Source organism: Miniopterus natalensis, chromosome 2 (assembly GCF_054644295.1).
Source record: "Miniopterus natalensis isolate mMinNat1 chromosome 2, mMinNat1.hap1, whole genome shotgun sequence".
NCBI lineage: Eukaryota > Metazoa > Chordata > Mammalia > Chiroptera > Miniopteridae > Miniopterus > Miniopterus natalensis.
In genome coordinates, this window is record NC_142082.1 from 67,593,639 (window position 1) to 67,616,537 (window position 22,899).

A 22,899-nucleotide genomic window follows, 5' to 3' on the forward strand; every position below is an offset into this window, starting at 1 on the left:
TTGGGCCTTTTCAAAGGCAGCTTCTGTTGCATGTTTTCATCCTTTATGGGTCTCACTCTCCTTTTTCTCTGAATTTATCTTTTTTTTTTTTTTTTCTGAAAATGAACATTTTAAATAATATATAATAGTAAGTTTGTATATTCACCCACAAACTCAGGGGCTTTTTATATTTCTTGTTTGTTTACTTATTTGTTTAGTGACTTGATTTAGTTGTTTTGTGTGCGGTCTCCAGTGTTGCTTCTCACATCATGTATGGGCAAGACTGCACTGGGATTAACGTGCTTCCTCCAAGGTTCTCTTTATCTCTTTCTCTGATCTTTCTGTCAAACTGTCTGCTTCTGCTAATATTATATCCAGCTGTTCACCTGGACTAATTGCTGGATACTTGTCCTGCTTTTTTGTTGTTGTTGTTTTTGTTTTTTTAAACTAAATGTCTTTATTGACTTTAGAGAGAGAAGTCTCTGGGTCATTAAATATGTAGTACTATGGTATAGAAACTATAGTTAATTTAAGATACATTTGAAATGTTTAAATTAAACCCACTAAAAAAGTTTGCTTGGGGATTTTACCATCTTGATCTTACAGGATTTTAACTTTTTCTGAACAAGAGTAATGTGTGGTTTATTGCTTATTTACTTTCAAAACAAGATAATTAAGATATCAAAATCTATGTATAACACCTTAGCTTGAGTTCAGATCAATATACAGTTTTGGCCCAGAAAACATCCATTTTCTCCACACTTATCACCAAGCTATTACTTCTTATAAAACTAACCTCTTTCACTCTATATCCCCTCCTTTTTTTGCTGCATAGTTAACTCTCTTCCTTTGACCAACATGCCTGGGCCTCATTCTTTTTTTACTCCCAGTAATTTGATGTGCCTACAATGATCATCACTGTTTATTAACACTTAATCATTCATCACTTATTCACTTTTCATAACAAATAGCTTCCCATGTTTGGGGCATCATGGCCAAAATTCTTATTTGTGGATCATTTAAATAGGTACATCAACTTGTTTTAAATAGAGAAAAATTATAGTTACCATTGAACTCTTAGTTGAATGATAAGTGTAACATATGTTGCTGGCCCAGATAAGATGACTCACAACTATCAGCAAATAGGAAAACAGACATGTAAATATCTTCTCCTTTGCTATGCAAAAACCAAAATAATGGCTGTAATAATAGATCATTGAAGATACTGTAGGGAGGATGGGAAAATATTTAGGGAGAAGTTGGTTATTTTATTTTAACTTTTTAATTTTATTTCTTTTTAATATTCAAAGGGTCAGTCAAGCTGCATATGGTGACCTTACGGTAGTATTTCAAAAGCATTTGACTTAAGCAGTTTATTCAAGAAACATTTTATATAAAAAATGTGGGCTATTTAATTGTTAAAAGTCATAATTTTGAACTTTGTCAACACCATTTTTTCGAAGATTTTATTTATTTTAAGTTTAGATCATCATGAGTAAATTGCTCCTATTTGCCTGACTATCCAAGTGAGCCCCTTGTAGTTAAGGCATATAACCTTACCTACATATCATTTCTTATCAGCTTGAAATAGATTGTTATACACAATATTCTTCAAGAATAAAGTCTTAGTATTAGATGAAAACAATGTAAAGTGGTTGAAATTTATCTACTATTGATTCAAAATGGAATGAAATGTAAGAGACAAGTAGGGATATATTTCTTTCTTTCTATGTATCTCCCTATGTCTGTATGTATTTATCTATCTTATCTCTTATGTTTTTATGCCCATGACTTGAAGATTAAAATTATACTTTTGTGATAGTAACAATTAGTTGACTTATTCTGTAATTAGGTTTCCTTTAAACTACAAAACACAGAAATTCTATTATCTTAATAGATAATAAATTCATTATTTTAGTAAAATGAATTACTAAAAATATGCAGACCAGAATTTTATTACTGATGCTGAATTTCCCCACTATTAACCATATAGCTCTACCATCTTTTTAATCATGGGTAAATTCAGCAGAAAAATTACTGCTCAACATGAGTTAGTGCAAAGTGTCTGCTAGTCAGAGGTCTTGAATATACTTCCACAAAGAGTTAATCTGATTTTTAAGTTTAAATGGTATTAATTAGTATATAACTTATTTGATATATCAATAAATCATGTTTAACTTTTTAAATTTCTTATTATTTCATTTGCATGACCTTGAAATAACAACAGTTGACTTACTAGATATCTGACTTTTATTTTCTCTTAGAGTGCTGAACATTAAATTATCGTTATGAGAGCACATAGTAACATATATACTTTAAGTCTGATATTTTACAGTGAGATAATGAAATAGGAGAAGGAATATAGATTTTTAAGAAATGTTGCCTACATAGAATTTGTATTATTATGTATGGAGGAGCCATAACATTTAAGCATTTTCTCTGTCATAATCTTAAAACAATGTGAGACCTAAGAAACATGTGAAAAGAGAAGGGTAGGTTGTATGAACTTGTATTCCTTCAACTACAGTATAAAATTATAAAATTACTAAGGAATATTTCTAATAAGTTTCATTGTATAAAACTTAATTTCATGGATTTTGGCACTATGCCAGGATAGTAATAGCAAGGGAATGATCAATAGCAAAGGGATGCTTATAAATAGAATGGATATTCAATACAAATTTTTGAAGTTTTTCTCTGCTTGTCACAATGAATTTAAGATAAACTCTATATGTGTGTATAAACAAAGGCAAATTTTGCATCTATACTACTTATATATGTGTATGTTTCTGTGCATTTTCTTTGTCACCCACATGCAATTTTATAGTAGTCATAAAAGATTATTTGTAATATAGCAGATGCCCAAAGCATGAAACCTGACATGAGAAGTTGTATTTCTACTTAGAATGTTCTCCACAAGACAATTTTGCTGCCATATCAATAATGAGAAAAGAACAAATTATTTTCAAAGTAATATTTTGAGCCTATCAGAAAGCTGAAGTCACAGGCATATAATTAAACTGAATTCCAAAGTGTGATAGTCATTACAAGAGAGAGGATATGTGGACAATTTCACAATTGGATAAACACAGGAAGAAGAAAAAGGGTGGAATCATCCAGGTGGATAAAAAAAAGTTCATCAGAAATATTTTAATAAATTCTTAAATGTCAGGTATGAGGTTTGTGTCATTTTGGAATTGCTGAGACCCTCTCACACCAGAGAGAAGGGAAGTTGGCTATTCCTCATAAGTCTTTTCCATGGGCCTTCACTTGGAGCTTATCAGAAAGATTAGAGCAAGAGACAGAAGAGAGGACCTTAAGTACAAATGATTTGCTGCCTGCTTATGGGGGCATGAGCAAAATTCTACTTTTTATGTGATTCCTGAATTATATGTAGCAAAATCTTTAATGTGCTAAGATGGGGATGATAAACCCTCCAATCTCCAGTGTTCATAAAATGATCTATTTCTTCTGGGAAATAAGTTAAAACAAGCAAGCAAACAAACAAAATGACCCAAGAGGGTGGGAGGAAATCTCCCTTCAGGTAATACTCTTACAACACAAAATAAATATTTGCTACTGCTGTGAGAGAATTGGGATTCTCCACTGCATAATCCAACATATAGAAGGAACTGCCTCCTACAGTAAAAATTAGAATCTGCAGAATGTACAAGGCCACACTAAGCCTGAAATCTGACAAGGAAAACAGAATGTTACAAGTCAAACACTCAGTACCAAGCATCAGGAGACTATCATAAGACAAAAAACAATGATTGAAGAGACAATGGCTAAGAGAGTTCCAAAATTAAATAATGGGGGGAAAAAAGAACCCCTCCCCCCAAACAACAACAAAAAACAAGAGAAAGAAAACAAAGCTAGACCAAGATGCTTAGAAAAGATAAAACATAGAAATAAAACATGCATCTAGATAATATCATAGTTAAATTGTAGATAAGCAGAGATATAAAGAAAATCCTCAATGGAATAGGAGAAATAAGAATCATAAAATAGACAAAAGCAAAATTAGTTACAGTAGTCTTCTCTTCAGAAAACATGTAATTCCACAACAATGGAGTAGTAATGTGAAAGTAATGAAATAAATAAATAAATAAATAAATAAATAAATAAATAAATAAAAGAAAACAACCAAACCAAAATTGTATACTCTGTTAAAATAATTTCCATTGGAAAAGAAAAATAAAGAAGTTTTTAAAAACAAATTGAAGTTGTGATAATTTATGTCCAGAAAAATTATGTTAAAAGAAATTTTAAAGAACATTATTTTAGTTGATAGAATATGATAATAGATGGAAATCTAGATGTTGGAGGAATAAAAAAGAACATGGAAATAATAAAACTTTAGGTAAATGCAAAAGACTTTATAAATATCAATTTGAAATATAATTGAGAAAGAAATAACAATGAATTGTAGAATGGAAAACAAATAAAATGTTTATTTCTATTTATTTCTGTAAAAAGAAAAGCATAACAGCATTTGTACTAAGCATAAGAAGGAAGAAAATGGAAGCATATTGTTGTAAGAATCTTATATCAGACATGGTAAAATATTATTTAAGGATAAGCTATGAGAAGTTATGTATGTATAGTATAAACACTGGAGAAACCACCCAAAAAAAGCTATCATATAAACCAATTGTAGAGATAAATGATACTGTTCAAAAAAATAAATAAATTCTGGAATAATCCTAAATAAATAATTAAAAATAAAAATCAAGAAAGAACAGATAGAGCCCATAAAACAACTGCAATATAAATAGAACAATAATTACATCAATTTAATTTAACTAATTATGTTGATTAAAGTTGTGGTGTTGCTGGTGAAAGTGATGAAGTTCTTTTGCGGTGACTTGAAAAAAGAATTTCAAAGGCACACGTGTGGAGAAGTTTAAATGTAAGGGCAAGATATTATTGTAAATTAAAGGGAATTAATACAACCTCAGGGATGTGGAAAGTAGGTAGGCACTAAAGCACTGACATAGGCTTTTGTTAATTTTCCATATATCTCCTTGGTTTGGGCAAAGAACAAAGAACCATTCAAAGCATCCAATTAAAATTCCTAACTTTCCCGGGGCCTGGGTTGTGCCTTCCTCTCAGTAAATTCTATTGGAGTTTTATGTCTTCTGTCCAATCACGTTACCTTTTCAGTTGTTCCCAGGCTGGGCCCTGCCCCTCTGTTTCATCACTCTGACTTCCACTGAGCATGTCCAAAAGCTTCATTACATCATCTAGTTCCTATTGCACATGATTTCCTCCCTTCCCCAGGGAGATTTCCTGTCCCATTAAGTCTCCTCTGTGGCAGTTCCCTGGAGTGTGTGAATGAGTCTATTCACCAGCAAACTAGGTGGAATTTTGCTCTGTTACCTGCTTCTGTTTCCTAGTTTATTAAGATGATTTAGTTCCCTTTTGTTTTCTTTCTTATATTAATAACTAGCTATCTTCCTCATATCAATAGCTAGCTACCTTCATTGACAATGGTATTAGATAAAAAGAAGTTCAACTTTGTGTTCTCTGCAAGAAAACCACTTTAAATGTAAAAAGGAAAAACATACTAAAAAGGCACAAAACAAAAGTCTTAACCAATAGAGAGCTAGAGTCTGTTTTAACAGCAGATGAGTGTAGTTTTATAATAGAGGTAACAAAGGGCATTATATAATGAAAAAGGGTGAATATATCAAAAAGAAATAGCCATCTATAAGGTATATGCCCCTAATGAGACAGGCCAGTAAACCAGGACAAGTGAAACAGGGAAACTGAAGCAGAGGGCTGAACAAAATAGCAGAGCAATTTACAGCAGATACAGAAGGTCACTTCCCTAGAAATAACATCTAGGCCTCAGTTGTATTTCAGCTCCAGACCCAGAGAAGCAGCAAAACCAGGTGGGCTACACCAGGACCAGCTGCTTTGACTCATGAACCCCTGCCCTGACACTGATCAATCAGTGAAAACCATGACCCTGGAGGAACACACCTAGACAAATATTCTGCTAAAACCCTCCCCTGAGACCTCCCCTAAGGTTCCTGCCAGAAAGAAAGAGATAAAGCCTCAAGATAAAGAACCCAGCATGTGCTCCACCTCTGGGAAGCACCACCCTTCCCACAATAGCCATTTCCTTTCCCCCAATTCTTCACCCACAGGCATGTATCTCCTAAACTCTAAGGGACCTCACAAGACTTGCAACCTTGGAAGCAATGGGCAAGAGCAGCTTGTTGCAAGCTATTGCCCTGAACCTGACTCTAAGGCCCCCTTTTCTCTAACTTCCCAGAGAACTAGGAGAGCCCAGCCTGGGCTCTTCTGTTGCTTCTTCTATGCTAAGCCCTTTCTTGTTTTACTGTCCCCAGTTTTAATAAATGTTCCCTCATATTCTTCTGTACTCATGCTGTGAAATTTTTCCTGCACAAAGTCAAGAACCCACACACCTTTGGCTGGCCCTAAGCAAACCTGCTCAGGGCCAGGTCCCCTTTCCCATAATACTAACAAGAGAGCTTAGGATACATAAAACACAGAACAGAGAGAACAAATTCACACTTATAATTGGATACTTCAAAATCTTGTCTTAAAAACTGATAGAACAAATAGAGAGAATATAAAAATGATACAGATGATCTGAACAACACTATCAACTTACTAGTAGAATATGTATTATTTTCATGGGCATCTATGACCTTCATAAAAATAGACCATCAAAAAACTTCACCACATTTAAAATAATTTTAATCATATAAAAACATATTGACCACAAAAATTAAACTAGAAATTAATAATGAAAATGCATCTTGAAATCATCAATAAATTTAAAAATTCCCTCTGAGTCAAAGAAGAAATAACAAACAAAACAGAAAATATTCAAAATGAAGAAACATGAAAACAAAATATAACTATTTGTGAGTTGCAGTTATCGTCATTTCTAACTGAAAATTCATGGAATTAAATACTTGAATGACACAGTAAAAAAAGCATTTAAATCAATTATCTAAGCTTAAACATTACAAAATAAAAATGTATTTGATAAAAACTACAAAACATTTATAAGAATAATTAGAGCAGAACAAAATACAGAGGTAAACAGAATGGGAGAATTAATCTTAAAATATTTTCCTCATATTGATCTAAAGATTCAGTGTAATCTCCATTAATATTCCTGAAGTTTTACATTTTGTACAATTGACAAGCTGATATTAAAATGTTTATAAAAATCCAAAGACCTAGAATAGTATAAAAAAAGGAAAAATTAAAAGTTGAAGATTTCATTAGAATTTAAGGCATGCTATAAAGCTGCCTTAATTAAGTCAGTGTATTGGATTATAGATACATATATAGATCAATGCAGTAGCATAAAGGGACCAAAAGGAAAAAACAACAACAAACAAACAGAAACAACAGGCAAACATATATGGTCAACTGATTTTTGATAAATTTGCCAAGTTAATACAATAAAGAAGGGGCAATCTTTTTAGAAAACAGTGCTAGAAAAAAATGGATATCTAGATGAAGATAACTAGTCCCTGACCTTTATGTCATACCTTTAAAAAAATAATTCAAAGTGGATCATGGTCCAATACTAAGGGCAAAAAAATCATAACTTTCTATCAGAAACATAGGCCAATATGTGTCATTCTGGGTTAGGCAATAATTTCTTAAGCACAAATATCATAAACCAAAAAAAAAATGTATTAGGTTTCATCATGGTTAAAATTTCCTGCTTATTGATGCCCAGCCAGTGTGTCTCAGTGGATTGAGAGTCCTCCCAAGCACTAAGAGGTCACCAATTCAATTCTGGTCAGGGGGTCAGGTTATGGGAGGCAGGCTACTGATGTTTCCCTCTCACACTGATGTTTCTCTCTCCTTTCTTCTCTCTAAAAAAATCAATGCAAACATATCCTCCAGTGAGGATTTAAAAACAAACAAACAAACAAACAAACAGACAAAACAAATGGCATTACATCAAACTAAAAAAAAAAATTGCACTGCAAAGTAAACCATCAACAAAATTAAAAGACAACACACTGAAAGAAATAATATATTTGCCTATGATATATCTAACAAGGGGTTAATACACAAAATTTATAAAAAACTTATAAAATTCAACACCAAATAACTAATCTAATAAAAAATGAACAAAGGTCCTGAACAGAGTTTTCCAAAGATGGCCAATAGAGATATGTAAAGATGCTCAATTTTACTAATTATCAGAGAAATGCAAATTAAAACCACAATAATATGTTACCTCACACCTGTCAGAATGACTATCATCAATAAATCAACAAACAAGTGTTGGTGAGGGTGTGGAGAAAAGGGAACCCTGTGCACTGTTGGTGGGAATGCAGACTGGTTCAGCCACTGTGGAAAGCAGTATGGAGTGATCTCAAAAAATTAAAAATGGAACTGCTTTACTAACCAGTGATTCCACTGGGAATTTATCTGAAGAAACCTGAAACACTAATTTTAAAGAATATATGCATCCCTATGTTCATTACAGCATTATTCACAATAGCTAAGATTTTGAAGCAGCCCAAGTGCCCATCAGAAAATAAGTGAATAAAAAAGCTGTGGGACATTTACACAAGGTAATACTACTCAGCCATAAGAAAGAAGGAAATCTTACCTTTTGCACAGCATGGACGGACCAGGAGAGCATTATGCTAAGTGAAATAAGCCAGTCAGAGAAAGACAAGTACCCTATAATTTCACTCATGTGTGGAATCTAATAAACAGTATAAACTAACAAGCAAAATAGAAACAGAATCATAGAGAACAGGCTGACAGCTATTGAGGGTGGGGGTGGAACTGAGTTGGGAGGCAGAAGAATTAAGCAAAAAGAAACAAAAAGAGAAAAAAAACTTACATATACAGACAACAGTGTAGTGATTGCTGGGAGGGAGGGGTAGGGTAGGGAGGGGAGGGGATGGGGGGGATAAATGGTGATGATTAGAGGCTTGACTTGGGGTGGTAAATGCACCACACAGTGTACAAATGATGTGCTGCAGAATTGTGCACCTGAAAACTGTATGATTTTATTAACCAGTGGCACCCCAATAAATTCGGTAAAAAAGGAAATAAAAACATATTGTGGTACATTTATAAAAAGAAATAATGTTCATCGTGAACTGCCAAATTCAACCGCCCCTCCACCCCCCCAAAAAATGGGGAGGTCTTAAAAGTTATGTGTGGTCAAAGAAAGGGAAATGAGAAAATCATGCTATTTGTTTCTATTTATATGAGTCTTGGAAAAGCAAAACTATAATGATGGAAAGGTAGTTAGTGGAGACCACAGTTTTAGGAAAGGGGAAGGGTACTGACTGTTAAAGATAAAAGAGATTTTTTTTTTGAGTTTGTGGTAACATTCTCTACTGATGTTGGTATCGGTTACCTTATTGTATAAATTTGCCAGAACTCACCAAACCATATACCTAAAAAGCATGATTCCTTTTGTCTGTAAATCATATATCAATAAACTTAAAAAATAAAACTTAAGAATTACAAGAAATAAACAATTTTAGAGAACAGTTGTGGAGGTTATAAGGACATATAGGCTGTTTTCTTTTTTTGAGGGGTAGATTTGTTAATATCCTTTCTCTGCCTATATTCAAGAACCCAGTTTTCTGAGAGACATGGCTCAGGCATATTTGGGATACACTTCATGAAAGTTTGGGTCAGGAAGAAATAAACCCATTTTATAATTATCTCTAATGGTAGATATAATTACCCCAAATCAAAAGTTGCTGAAACTTATCAAGCAAGTGTCCTTATATACTATTAAAGTTGGTGAAGAGAACACAGAGAGAATTGGAAGGATTTATAAGAAGCACATCACTAAAAACAACAGCCCATCTCAGACTACAAGAAGAAAGCATCAGGGAGCTTGTGCTTGCCATTTGTCATGCGTGCTATTTCATGGAATCTGACAGTGATGATTATATGAATCAAACAATAAATTCACCCAGGTCTATTATGTATATAACTCCGCAAAACTATTTTGGTGAAAGCTTTTCTTTATACTGTAAGGATTATCTTCTGTTTACTCTTCAGCATAAGGTATATTGTAAAACTCTGAAATTCATTTTGAATGGAGAGGTATTTGTTATATTGTGAAATATAGATGGAAATCAGATTTTATTTGTGAGTAAAGGGAGTCCCTATGGCTAATATATTTTGGATTTTCCTGAATATGTATTTATTTTTCCCTTTAGATTTAGGTATTCATATCAGTATAATACAATTGATTCGTGTTTCCTTTTCCCTCTCCCCTTAACCAAGGTAAATTTTATTTCTCTGAAATAACTGAAGCCTCAGACAAGTACAGCTCTTACTTCAAACAATGTACCTCCATGTTCAATATCTATAAAAATTACTAAATTTTAAAATAAATAAGTGACATTAGGAGATAAAACAGGCAATTATCACAATGTGTCAAAAGCACATTTTAAGTAAGTACTTTTTTCTTATAAATTTTTATGCTAAGATTAAGCTCAAGCACTTTCTTCAGATTTCAGTTATATCTATCCTCTGAAGGCAGGCTGTAATTTATTGCCTAGTTGTATTCTAAGACTTGTTTATCATTACTTATAAAAAGCCTGCAACATATTTTTCCCATATGGACAATGTATCTTATAATGGTAATTTCCTAAGCCATGTACTATTAACGTTATATAGGTAAAATACTGTACTTTAAATTAAAAAAGAATACAAAAAATATAACTAAAATAATTTTCCCCCCCTGGGAAAAATGGTGCGAAAGACAACCCATTCTCAAAGACTTCTATTAAATTGACTAAAAGCACATTTCCTGGTGTATGCAGTGGAGTGTGTACTGCATGATGTACAGTTCTTATTGGGTCAGCATTGGTTGAATCTGTTTGGAGATCTGAATCAAAAGCTGCTTTACAGGGCTGCCAGTATCAGATCTAAGATGTCATTGTTCTTATGACAAGGAAAAGCTATACAATCTGAAACACTTTGGCTTTTCTAAGGCCCATCGGATAACTGATATAGCTGAACAAACCACTATACTGACATCTTGAAAGATAGGCACACCCAGAGAGATACAGATCCTGAGATTTTATCATGTGCAGCAGAAGCTGCTAGAATCAATAGGATGATAGGAAAACTAATATGGTTATTTTATAGAATTTCTGTGGGCTGAGTTTAGAATACTGTGAAAGTGAGGAACTTCTGGGGTCCACTATCATAAGTGGACTGCCTTAGATATGCAGCATTTTATGTAAGGATTCTCAGTAGTTTCTCATGCGGGGATCTGAGAAAGGGTACTGCATTGTCTTGGTCAGGGTGAAGCGGGGGGCAGAAATCTGGAAAACTGCCTAAACTCTTTTCCTTATTAAACTTCTAATCTTAAGGGGGAATAAAATCCCCAGAAAGAAATTCTAAAGTCTTACCCCAACTTGAAAAAAGGAATTCTGCCCCAGCTCCAGTCTTCTTGTTTTACCAAAGGCTGGGGGGGGGGGGGGGGAATGTCAGCAGAAGACAGGGTTTCAGAAGATAGACTTGAGTTCTGTTTTTAAGAAAGGGATTGATGTCTGGGGGACAAAAATCTTATACCCTTGGGGGAGGAACAGTAACACTTATGAAGGTGAAACCCCAAGAAATAGTCCATGAAAAGATTGAGACAAAATCACGGAATTATAGAATACTCCCTTCCTTATCTCCTACCACCAAACCAGAAGCCTCCAGGGTTCTAAACACAAATTACAACCAAGAGAAATGTCAAAAATCATACTCTCTCTTAGGAGCTGTACAAAGAAAAGCAAAGGGGAGAGAAATTGGGGACATCAGTAATAGTGTAAAACTTAAAAAAACACACCATAAGTTGAGAAAATTACACTAAAGAAATTTGATGTCTATCATACTTATGCCTACAATGTACACCAACATACCCCAACTCCTAGTCAGATTAACACAAGTCCTCACAGTGAAGGCCTATTTATTTCAGTACCTATTATTTCACATAAAACACCAGCTTCAATAAAAATTGCAAGGCATGCAAAAAGGTAAGAAAAAGACATTCTAAAGAAGTAAAGCAACTATCAAAACCAGTCTCAGACATGACACATGTGGGCATTATCAGAAAGGAGATTTACAATTACTGTGAGAAGGGCCCAAAGGGAAAAAGTAACAATGTGCTAGGCTATGTAAATAACCTAAGAGAGAGATGAAATCTCGAAGAAAGAATGAAAACAAAACTCTAGAAGTTAAAAATACGGTACTATAACTGAACAACGCCTGGGACACGTTCCTTAATACACTTTACACAGCTGAGGAAAAAATCAATGAACTTGAAGAAAGATCAATAGAAACTTCCCAAAAGAGAAATATGAATTTAAAAGAAGAAAAAAAAAAGGAACACCCAAGAACAAATAATTGGTGGAAGGCTAAGGTTAGTGGTGCAAGGGCAGGCTAAATGGCCATCTCAGATGGGTGAATAAAGAAAGATTGAATTTATTTAAAGGAAGGGGAAAGGAGATGGGAAATCCACAGGGAAGGGCTACACAGCTCTGAGCAAAAGGGTACTGGGTCCACGATGGCAGCAAAAATATATTCAGGACAGTGAAACAAAAAAGAGCATAGAAGCAACGAGAGGAGAGCCCAGGCTGTGCTGCTTTGGCTCCCTGAGAAGCTGGAGAGAAAGAATGGGGCCTTGGAGACAGGTTAGGGGGATGGAGATGGTGCTAGTGTGCTCCCCTGGCAGGGGTGCACACTGTGTCCTTTGTCCTGAACGTATTTATCTCTTTCTTGCAAGTGGAAATCTTAGGGGCGGTCTCAAGGGAGTGTCTTAATAGAACATTCATCAGCTTCCCAGGTGAGCTCTTTCAGGGTCCTGGTCTCCACTGATTGCTCGGTGCCAGGGCAGGAGGACATTAGTCAATGCAGCTGATCCTGAGTCACCCACGAGGTGCTGCTTATCTGATTTTGTTGCTTGTATGGGCCTGGAGCTGAAATACAACTGAGGCCTAGATGTTATCTTTAGGGAGGAAAGCTCAGGGGAGCAATAGGCTAGGGTAGGATGGGTTCCTCTGGGGACAAAAATCTTATTTTCCCAGTTTCTCCCCTTGTTAGGCATCTGGGGCTTCCTGCCCTGGTGAGTCTCTGTACCCTAGTTTCTGTACCTGGGTTTCTTCTGTACCTGGCCCATCTAACAGCTGGTATACTAAAAAGCAAAGGAAGAGAAAAGGTAGAAGAAATATTTGAAGTAATATGTCCAAGTAGTTTACTAAATTAATAACAGGCACTAAACCCTAAATTCAAAAATCTCAGAGAACCTCAAGCAAGATTAACGATAACAGTAACAAAGTGAAAACAAACAAAAAAACTAGGTTTCTATTCAAACTGCAGGGGAGAAAGAGAAGAAAATTTTAAGAAAGAGTAAAAAAAAATCTCTTACATATAGAGAAACAAGAGATAAGAATTTCAGCAGACTTACCATCAACCAACCATGCAAAAAGGGGGGAAGCTGAAACATTTCAAGTGTTAAAAGCAAAAAAAAAAACGCAGCTAGAAATCTATATGCAATTTACATTCAGTGAAATTATCTTTTGAAATTGAAGGAAGAATAAAGGCTGAGAGAGAAAAAAGAGTTAAGTCATTTCTAGCAGACTTTCTCTGAAAGAAATGTTAAAAGTTCTTCAGAGAGGAAAAAAAAGATATAGATCAGAAACTTTTTGAACTACATAAAGTAGGTGGTTACAAAGGTATAAATGAAAACAAAATAAAATATTTTATGTTTCTCATTTTTTGTTGATATAAAAAACAATTGCTTGTTTAAAACAATCTAATAACAGTATTTATCAGGTATGTATAACCTATGGACAATTGATATAAATTACAGTGATGTCATAGGTATGGGAGGAAGGAATCCATTATACTTCTTAAAGGCAACGGAGGACTTTGTTTCTTGATTAAAAGAATATAATAAACTGATGAACAAAACAGATCCAAGTGACATAGAAATATGGAACAGACCGACAAATTTCAGAGGGAAGGTGGGAGTGGGTGGTGGGTGGGAAGAGATTAACCAAAGAATTTATATGCATGTATGCATAACCCATGGACACGGACAATAGTGTGGCGAAAGCCTGGGGCGGGGAGTGGGCGTGGGATGGAGGGGCCAGTGGGGAAAAAGGGGACATCTGTAATATTTTCAACAATAAAGATAAATTAAAAAAAAAAAAAAAAAAAGCACTATCCCCCAAACAAACAAACAGCAACAACAACAAAACTATGTGTGGTTTTTCAGGCCTGACTATAGGCAATTACAATTTACCTTTCTTGTCTCACGGGGAAATTCCACCCGCCCACACCAGACTTGGTGCATAGCCCATACTTTGCAGCCTCTGAAGAGAGTTGCAGTCAAGGTCTTAGGCCCCCTGGACATCCATGCTCTTAAGATATTTAGATTTCTAGCCCCAGCAGATTCATTCTGAAGTTGCTTTACCTGAGGCCATGGGCAGAGATCTTCCTTATGGGGATGTGAAGGGGCCAGGAATCCATGAAGACACTTTCCCCCGTTCTGACTCAGTGCCTATACCTTTCCACTCCTTCCCTCCAGTCCTTCCCAACCTCAGGGTGCCTAAAAGTGCCGGAGTCTTTTTGTCTGGTCCCTCTCTCAACAGTGAGGCAACCCTGGCATCTGCATCTTCCCATGCACGCGGGTGCTGTTCCATGGAGGAAAATGGGAAACTGGAGAGTTGGGCTTCCTTGGTTTTAGCTTCTTGCTGATTTCCCATTGCAGTAAGTGATTAAATATTTAACTTTTTTTTTTTTTTTTTCCCCTGGCTTGTTGCTTGAATTGGCTACTCTGACATCTGAAAACTCATCTTTCTCTCACCCGGCTCAGCTGAGCTCCTAACAGTAACTGCACGTAAAGTGTTATAGTAAGATGTGATGGTGCACATACATTATTTGAACACACATATTGTAAATTCTAGGACAACAACTAAAATAGTTTTTCTAAAACAAACAAACAAAAAACCAGAAGGATAAATAATGCACAAAGAGAAATATGAAATGGGATCAAAGAAAAAGAGCATATCTGGGCAAGCTGATAAGAAAGCCTGCCTGGCCGGGCGTGGCACGGCGGTTTAACATCAACCTATTTCGATTCCAGGTCAGGGCACATGCCCGGGTTGTGGGCTCCATCCCCAGTCAGGGGGGTGCAGGAGGCAGCTAATGGATGAAGACTTTTTCATCATTGATGTTTCTGTCTCTCTCTCTCCCTCTCCCTTCTCTCTCTGAAATCAATAAAGATATATTTTAAAAAAAGAAAAAGAAAAAAGAAAGCATGAGTGCTGCTCCCTTTGGCACTCACGGGAAGTCCTGACCACACAACCCCAGCCCTCGCAGAAAATCCTCACCGCAATCTCATCCCTTAACCACTTCAGATTCCCAGAAAGTCTTTTTTCCTGCTTTAGTAAACCATTTCTGTACCTGCTTTGGAGTCAGCACTAGTCTCCTTAGAAAACCTTATGATGTGAGTAAAAAACCTTTTTATACCTTCCTGGTGCTTGTGTAGTGTAATCAGTCTCCATCTCCAAACCATATGTATGTATGTGTGATTTACACACATTTAGGGTATATGTAGAATAAAACACAAGGACCCATAATAGGTAATCAAAAATACTATCATAAAGTCCTTAATATTTAGTTTAGTTTAAGAGATAATTAAATGTGTTTGATGTTATTAAATATTCCCTAATTAGAAAGAATTATTTTACTTTTAGATACATTTAACTTAGCCAAGTTTATAAGTGGTTTAAGAGTAGACAGTTCTTTCTGATTCATTGAATCTTTTCAGATATGTTGACTTGTTCATCCCATCTTGAGCCATGTTTTTTTCCACCCCCCACTGTTTCCCATATATATAAGAAAATCTATCTGTAAATCAGAAAATAAAAATCTTTCTCACCCAATACAGATTCCTTTGAAAAGCTAATAGAAAAGCAATTGGAAAAAGAGACAGGGGTTCTTCTTTACTTTTCTCTCATCTTCTCTGTTTGATATCTTTCCCTCATGGCTTGAATTTATTTTAGTCTTGGTTTGTGATCACATGCTAATTTGCACAGCCCAAGTCACCCAGATGGAACATATACTAGCTACCTATTGTGGTAAGAGCACGTTTCCTTAGACATTTCTTTTCTCCAAGGTCTAATGGTTTACATCACCCCAGGACCAACTTCCCTAAACAGCAGGCAGTAGGAGACTTCACTGATTGTTAATATAAGTGTTTCCTGAACTCTGTGTTTTGACGTTGTGTGGCTTGCTACTGTTTAATAGCTGTTATGTCCTAATAATTCTAGTAATATCAGTAGAGAAAAAATAACTCATAAAAATCACTTTTGGGGTAAAAAATATACTTGTGCAGAAGTATGTAGAATGTATGGCATTCATGTATTAAGTACATCTTAGGTTCTGTGTGTATTCCACATTTCATTTATCTTATCATGAGGTTATCTACTTTGGTTAATAGTTTTTCATTAATATCTTCTGGAAAAATAAAAGTTTTCTTTCAAATGAACTGAATATGTTTGTGAGCGTATCTAACACCCCAGCCATTCTCCCTCCCTCATGATTGTAAGTAAATGTAAAACAAACAACGATTTGCCAGTGACACTTAAAATTTCATTTAGAAGGAAGGGATATTCATTTAAGGGAAAATACATTTTAATTTATTACCTGAGGCATATTTTGCAATGAATATATTAAATAATTCTGCTAGTATAAGTGAATCTATACCCTTTCAATGAAAGAGAATTGATTTATGATGAAGTGTTACAGTTTCACTCTGCAATCTCCCTTGCTTCAGTGGAAGTACTTCAGCACCTCACTCCTATCAGCCCTTGCCCTGTGTTACAACACCCCCACCTAGATCAAAAGCAGAAACAGCATCAATATCATCCAGGGTGCTCTGATTTTGTACTGTGAAATCACACTTTAAAGTGTCTTTAACATTGTATTGAGAGTTGCTACCTTAAGAGAAATTAGTATAAATGTAATTAAAAATAGAAAATGTTGTTTTCCTCATGTAAGTAACAAAATTCATGTCTACCTTTTCCATTTTTCAATCATGTTTCAGACAATTACACTTCTTTATTCATCTGGGGCCTTAGAAAATTGTATTGTAATTTGTGCATTAACTAGCAGGGGTTAGAACACAGTGATAGGATTCCTTGATGCTATGATCCCCTTATGTTCGACCTATAAGGCTTTATTTATCTCTCAAAAGATCTTCATATTTTGGGGAACAATCAGAGTAAGTTTTTATATAAAGTGAAGCTTCCCAAGAAATATTAGCTGTTTTAGCTATTGTTCAATTATTTAATGATTAAAGGAAGTTGATCAACTGAAACTATTTGCTCAAGATTTCACACTAGGACAATAGAAAAGTCAGTTCTACTGACAGGCATTATCTATGTCTCTTTTCCCATACATGCTACTGTGATCACTTTATTTTTAATCTTCCACTTATAGTCTACATCCACATAGCATAGTATTTTATATACTGCAATTAAATGACAATTTTATTGTAATGTCTTCCCCAATAGATTGTACTACTACAAAAGGGGAAAAAAGAGAGAGAAATAGCACGGCATTCATTGTAAAAATTCTAGTGCCTAGCATATGATCACAATTATCAAACTTCACTCAATAAATAATCGGTGAACTAAATGAAAGTGCTATATTAATGGCATTTTTGTAATGTATGTATTGGGATGAAATTAATGAAATAAATTAATTAAATTCCAGATGTAATCAGAGTATATTAATTTAGAGTCTCACAAAAATACTGTAATTTAAGTCATGCTATTTCTGTTCCTTGTACAATTTAACATTTTATTATTTTCTCTACAATAGTGCCGCTATTAAAAATAACAAATTCTTAAAGTCTAACTTCTAAAGGCCCTCATAGGCATGATCTCATAATTATTTTTGATACCTGTATCAGAAGTCAAATAATACTCATTTTTTATTAATTCTGTTCCATGGGAGCCTATTGTGTTTTAACTTAAAGCTTATAGTGTTTATACTCCATATATATAGGAGACAACTAGTGAATGATATCTGGTAAAATACTGTTCATATATTAAAAGTAAAGTGGTTTCCATACTTCAATTCCCAGAATCATATCCAGTTAAAACCTAAACTTAAAGCTATAAACATTTACTTTAGAAGAGAAGGCATTGTTTATTTTTGAACTAGAGGCTATGAAAACTGGTTATATTTTGGGATGACCAATTGAATCCAAGTAACTTCCCAGAGTTCAGTGCAATATGGATGACAGGGACAGAGTCTAGTGTGAAACATGGAAACAAAATATAACCAAAGCTTAAATCTTAGCTCCACTTTCTAGCAACTTATTTTTGACATCAACATACGTCAATCTGTTCAGAGGTTTTTTAAGTGGAGGTAATTATAATAACAGAGAAGTAGTTATGATTTTGGAAAAGTGACTTTTAAATGCATATTTCCATATTTTACTAAAGGTAATTTATTTGTAAGTTATTTTCAATTGCTTTAATATAATAGCATAATAAATTTACTTTTATCCTTTTAACTTTTATAGTATGATATTAATTCTTAAGTTTGAGGGCATGATATAACCTATTTTGTATTGGCAGTAGGATATAGAAAGAAATGTATGTGCTTCAGAATTATAATAATTACTATTATTTTAAAGGACTTTCTTGAGCAGTTATAGGCTCAGCAAAATTGAGAAGAGGCAGAGATATCCCACATATCCCCTGTCTCCACACATGTAAAGCCCCCATCCATTATCAACTTCCCTCACCAGATTGGCACATTTATTACAATTGATAAACTGACAATGACACATCATAGTCACCCAAAGTCCATAGTTTACATTAGGGTTCACTCTCGGTGTTGCACATGCTATGGATTTGGACCCGTACGTAATGTCTCCATAGACTTGCTTTCAGAATATTACGTAGTTGTAATCACACAGTATGTAGCCTTTTCAGAATGGTTTCTTTCACTTAGAATGTGCATTAAAGGTTCCTACATGACTTTTCATGACCTAATAGATCATTTCTTTTTAACACCAAATAATATGCCATTGTTTGTAGGTACCACAGTTTATTTATCAGTTCACCCACCCAAGGACATCTTGGTTACTTCTAAGTTTTGGCAGTTTTGAATAAAGCTGTTGTAAACATTCATATGCAGGTTTTTGTGTGTGCATCAGTTTTCACATACTTTGAGTAAATGCCTTTGTAAGAAACTGCCAAACTGTCTTCCTATGTGGCTCTATCATTTTGCATCCCTGCCAGCAGTGATTGAGATTTCCAGTTGCTCCGCATCCTTGGCACCATTTGGTGTTGTCATATCAGTGTTTAAGATTTTTGTCATTTTAAGAGGTGTTTAATATACATTTTTCTTATGACATACGGTGTAGAGAATATTGTTATATGTTTATTTGAAATCTCCATATCTACTGTGGTGCGGTGTCTATTCAGGTCTTTTTTCCATTATCTCTGATTTTCTGCAATTTGAAAATGATTGCTTATATGTAGTTTTTTGATATTTGTTTTGCATTAATCTTGCTTGATGCTGTCTGGGTTTCCTAAATATGTGGATTGGTGTATGACATTTATTTAAGAAAATTCTTGGTCATCATTTTTTTTAAAAAATATTTCTTCTGTTTCTTTATCTCTTTCTTTTAGTATATTTACTGTGTGTATGTTATGCATTTTATTGTTGTCCCATAAGTCTTGGATATTCAGTTCTATCTTGTTTAATCTTTCTTCTCTTTGCTTTCCAGTTTGAGGGTTTCTATTGAGATACGCTTAAGCTGGGAAAGTTTTCTTCAGCTATGTCCAGTCTATTAATATGCTAATCAAAGGCATTTTCATTTCTGTTACAGGGGTTTTTATATCTATCATTTTTCCTGGCTCTCTCTTAGGGTTTTCATCTCTCTCTTCACATCACTTCACTGCTCTTGAGTGCTATTTTATCCATAAGATCCCTTAGCAGAGTAGTCATAGTTGTTTTAAATTCTTTTTCTGATAATTCCAACATCCTTGTCATGTTTGGATCTGATACTTGTTACCTCTAAATTGCTTTCTTTCTTTCATTTTTTCTTTTCTGTATGTCTTACATGTTTTTTGATCCAGACACAATGGTCTGAGCAAAAGCAACTGCTGTAAACAGGCCTTTAGTGATGTGGTGATGAGGTATTGGGGCAGGGGAAGCATTCTGTAGTTCTATGATTATGTCTCAATCTTTTAGTGAGTTCAGGCCTCTGGACTATGAACTTCACAAGTGTTTTAATTTTTTTTTTCCTGTTAGCCAGAGTGGTTTGGCGTTGGATTTCTCTCTTGTCCCAGGTCAGTTAAGTTCTGATAACACCGCAGAAGGTTAGGTTCTGCTTCACTAGTTTCCCTTAAGGCAGGCCCTGTGACCAGAATAGACTATATTTCCTCCCCTTCCTGAAGTAGGAGAGGATTCTCTGTTTTTTTACCTTGCCTTGGGTAAGAATCTCCCTGCAATTACATGTGGTATAGAATTTTTTATCAGCATAAATCTAATCTATTATATATGAACAATATTAATCCAAATAAACCTGCATAGCCATTATCAAGGAAACCAATAGTTTCCTTACTTTTATTTTTTAGTGGGAGGAAATGATTAAAATGATTAAGAAATCATAATTTTAAAGTATATGCGCCTAGAGATAAAGCTTTCAATCTGGGGCTGTGAAGAAAATAGTTTTGATAGTTTGACATTATGCAGATCTCAGGAAGACTCCCTCACCTATCCACCTCCCATTCAGTGGTAATAAGGGGACTGGTTGTCTAATTAACCACTGGAAGTAAAGCCAGCAAAGTTTCAAAAAGTATCTACAGTAAAGACAGTTCAGGGTGGAGTTCTAATAAAGATAAAAATGTATACAGCAGTTTTGAGTCTCATGGTGATTCATAAAGGAAAGTCTAGTTTCTTTAGTGATTACAGAAGAAGATGGAGGGGGAAGTTTGATAGTCATGGCTGAAGTGTCTATGACAGCCTCGGCAGTGTGTTGAGAGGTGGCTTGGGGAATCTGAGCATGATGAAAACAGTCACTGGTGTGACAAATCAGATGAATATTATTGGTTAGATGCACTCTCATAAAGTGAACGAACACTTGGCACAGGAACTGTTTTCTGGAGATAACACTGGGATTAACGTGGAGAAATATATTTCAATAAAGGCAACAGGCAACAACTGTTCCCACATACTGAAAGTTTTAGGTTTCTTGTTATTCTCACCCAATTCCAACGCAAAAGCATGCTACTCCTGCTATCAAAGAGAAAAGACACTTGGTAGTTTGTGCCCAAACAGCATCTGGAAAAACTGCAACATTTTTCTTGCACATCTGAGTCAGACTTATTCATATAGTCCAGGTGAGACCTTGAGGGCCATTAAGAAAAATGGAAGCTATGGGTGCTGCAAACAATACCCAATCTCTTTGGTATTAACACCAACAAGATAATCGGCAGTACTAATCTATAAAGAAGCTAGAAAATTTTTATATGGATCTAGAGTTAGTCTGTGAGGTGTTTACGGCGGTGCTAATATTAGCCAGCAGATTTAGAACATGGATGCCACTTGTTGGTATCCTCTCCCAGACACTTGGTGATATGATGGAAAGAAAAAAATATATTGGATTAGACTTTTACAAATACTTGGTGTTGGACAAAGCTGACCCAAAGTTAGATATGGGGTTTGAATCTCAAATAAGTAAAATACATATACAAGATACTATGCCACCAAAGGAAGTTCACCACACCATAATAATTACTGCTTCCTAAAGAAATATGGAAGTTCATTCATGATATCTTGCAGGAATACATCTTTTTGGCTATAGAAAGATTTGGCCCTACCTCCGAGAACATCACACAGAAAGACTCAGTCATTTCTGCTTGACCTCCTAAATGCAACAGGCAAGGATTCACTGACCTTAGTATTTGTGGAGACCAAAAAGCATGCAGGTCCTCCGGAGGGTTTCTTATTCTGTGAATGATACACTTGTACTGGTGTCCATGAAGACTAATCTCAGTGAGAGAAAGAGCAGAGGTCTTCACCAGTTTCTCTCAAGTAAAAGCCCAATTCTAGAGTCTACAGCAGTAGCAGCAAGAAGACTGGACCTATCATATGTGAATTAAGTTATCAATTTGACTTATCAAATAATACTGAAGAATACATACATTACATTTGCTGTACAGGATTTGTCAGGAATCTTGGCCTCGCCTCCTTGCCCTTCAGCAAAAGGAACATGAATATTATGAAAGACTTGTTGGATTTTCTTCTGGAAGCTAAACAAGAAGTGCCATCTTGGTAAGAAAATATGGCACAGAAACACCGCTGCAAGGATAGCAGTCATGGACATTCTAAGAGGAGTAGATTCCGTGGAGGATTTCATACCAGAAGCTATCAACATAGTAGCTTGCCAGCAATTCCAGCTTCAGCAGCGGTCGTAGGCGCAGCAGGCACAGTGATCGCATTGGTAGAGGCTGCCACAGCATCTGCAGAGAGTTTGGTGGAGGTTGCTATGGAGGCATTTGCAACAATGATATGGAAGAAATGATAACTCCCAAGGGGCTGAGTTGCGTGGAAATAAAATGTGCTTTCCAGTAGATCATCCTGCCAGACAAGATCCTATGCAAACCACATGAAACTTTGCCAGTCTATACCCTGTGTAGTCTCAAGAACACATTGCAAATTACCAACCATGTTAATCCACTATTTTTTTTTTAAAAGGAGTTCATGGTCACAAGAAGAGATGAAAGGAATGAACAATCAGCAGCCCTGTTGTGAAGGCAGTTTGAAGACTTCCTTTGCCATAGTTTGGATTAACCCCCTCCTGACTAGCCCCATCCTAAACTGCATTTGTAATTTTGT

At 35.2% G+C, this 22,899-nt stretch overlaps 1 pseudogene; it reads left to right on the forward strand.

Annotated features, from left to right (window-relative positions):
• Positions 1 to 22,673, forward strand: part of LOC107545194 (ATP-dependent RNA helicase DDX3X-like) — a 115,513-nt pseudogene extending 92,840 nt beyond the window's left edge.
• Positions 22,674 to 22,899: the final 226 nt, after the last annotated feature.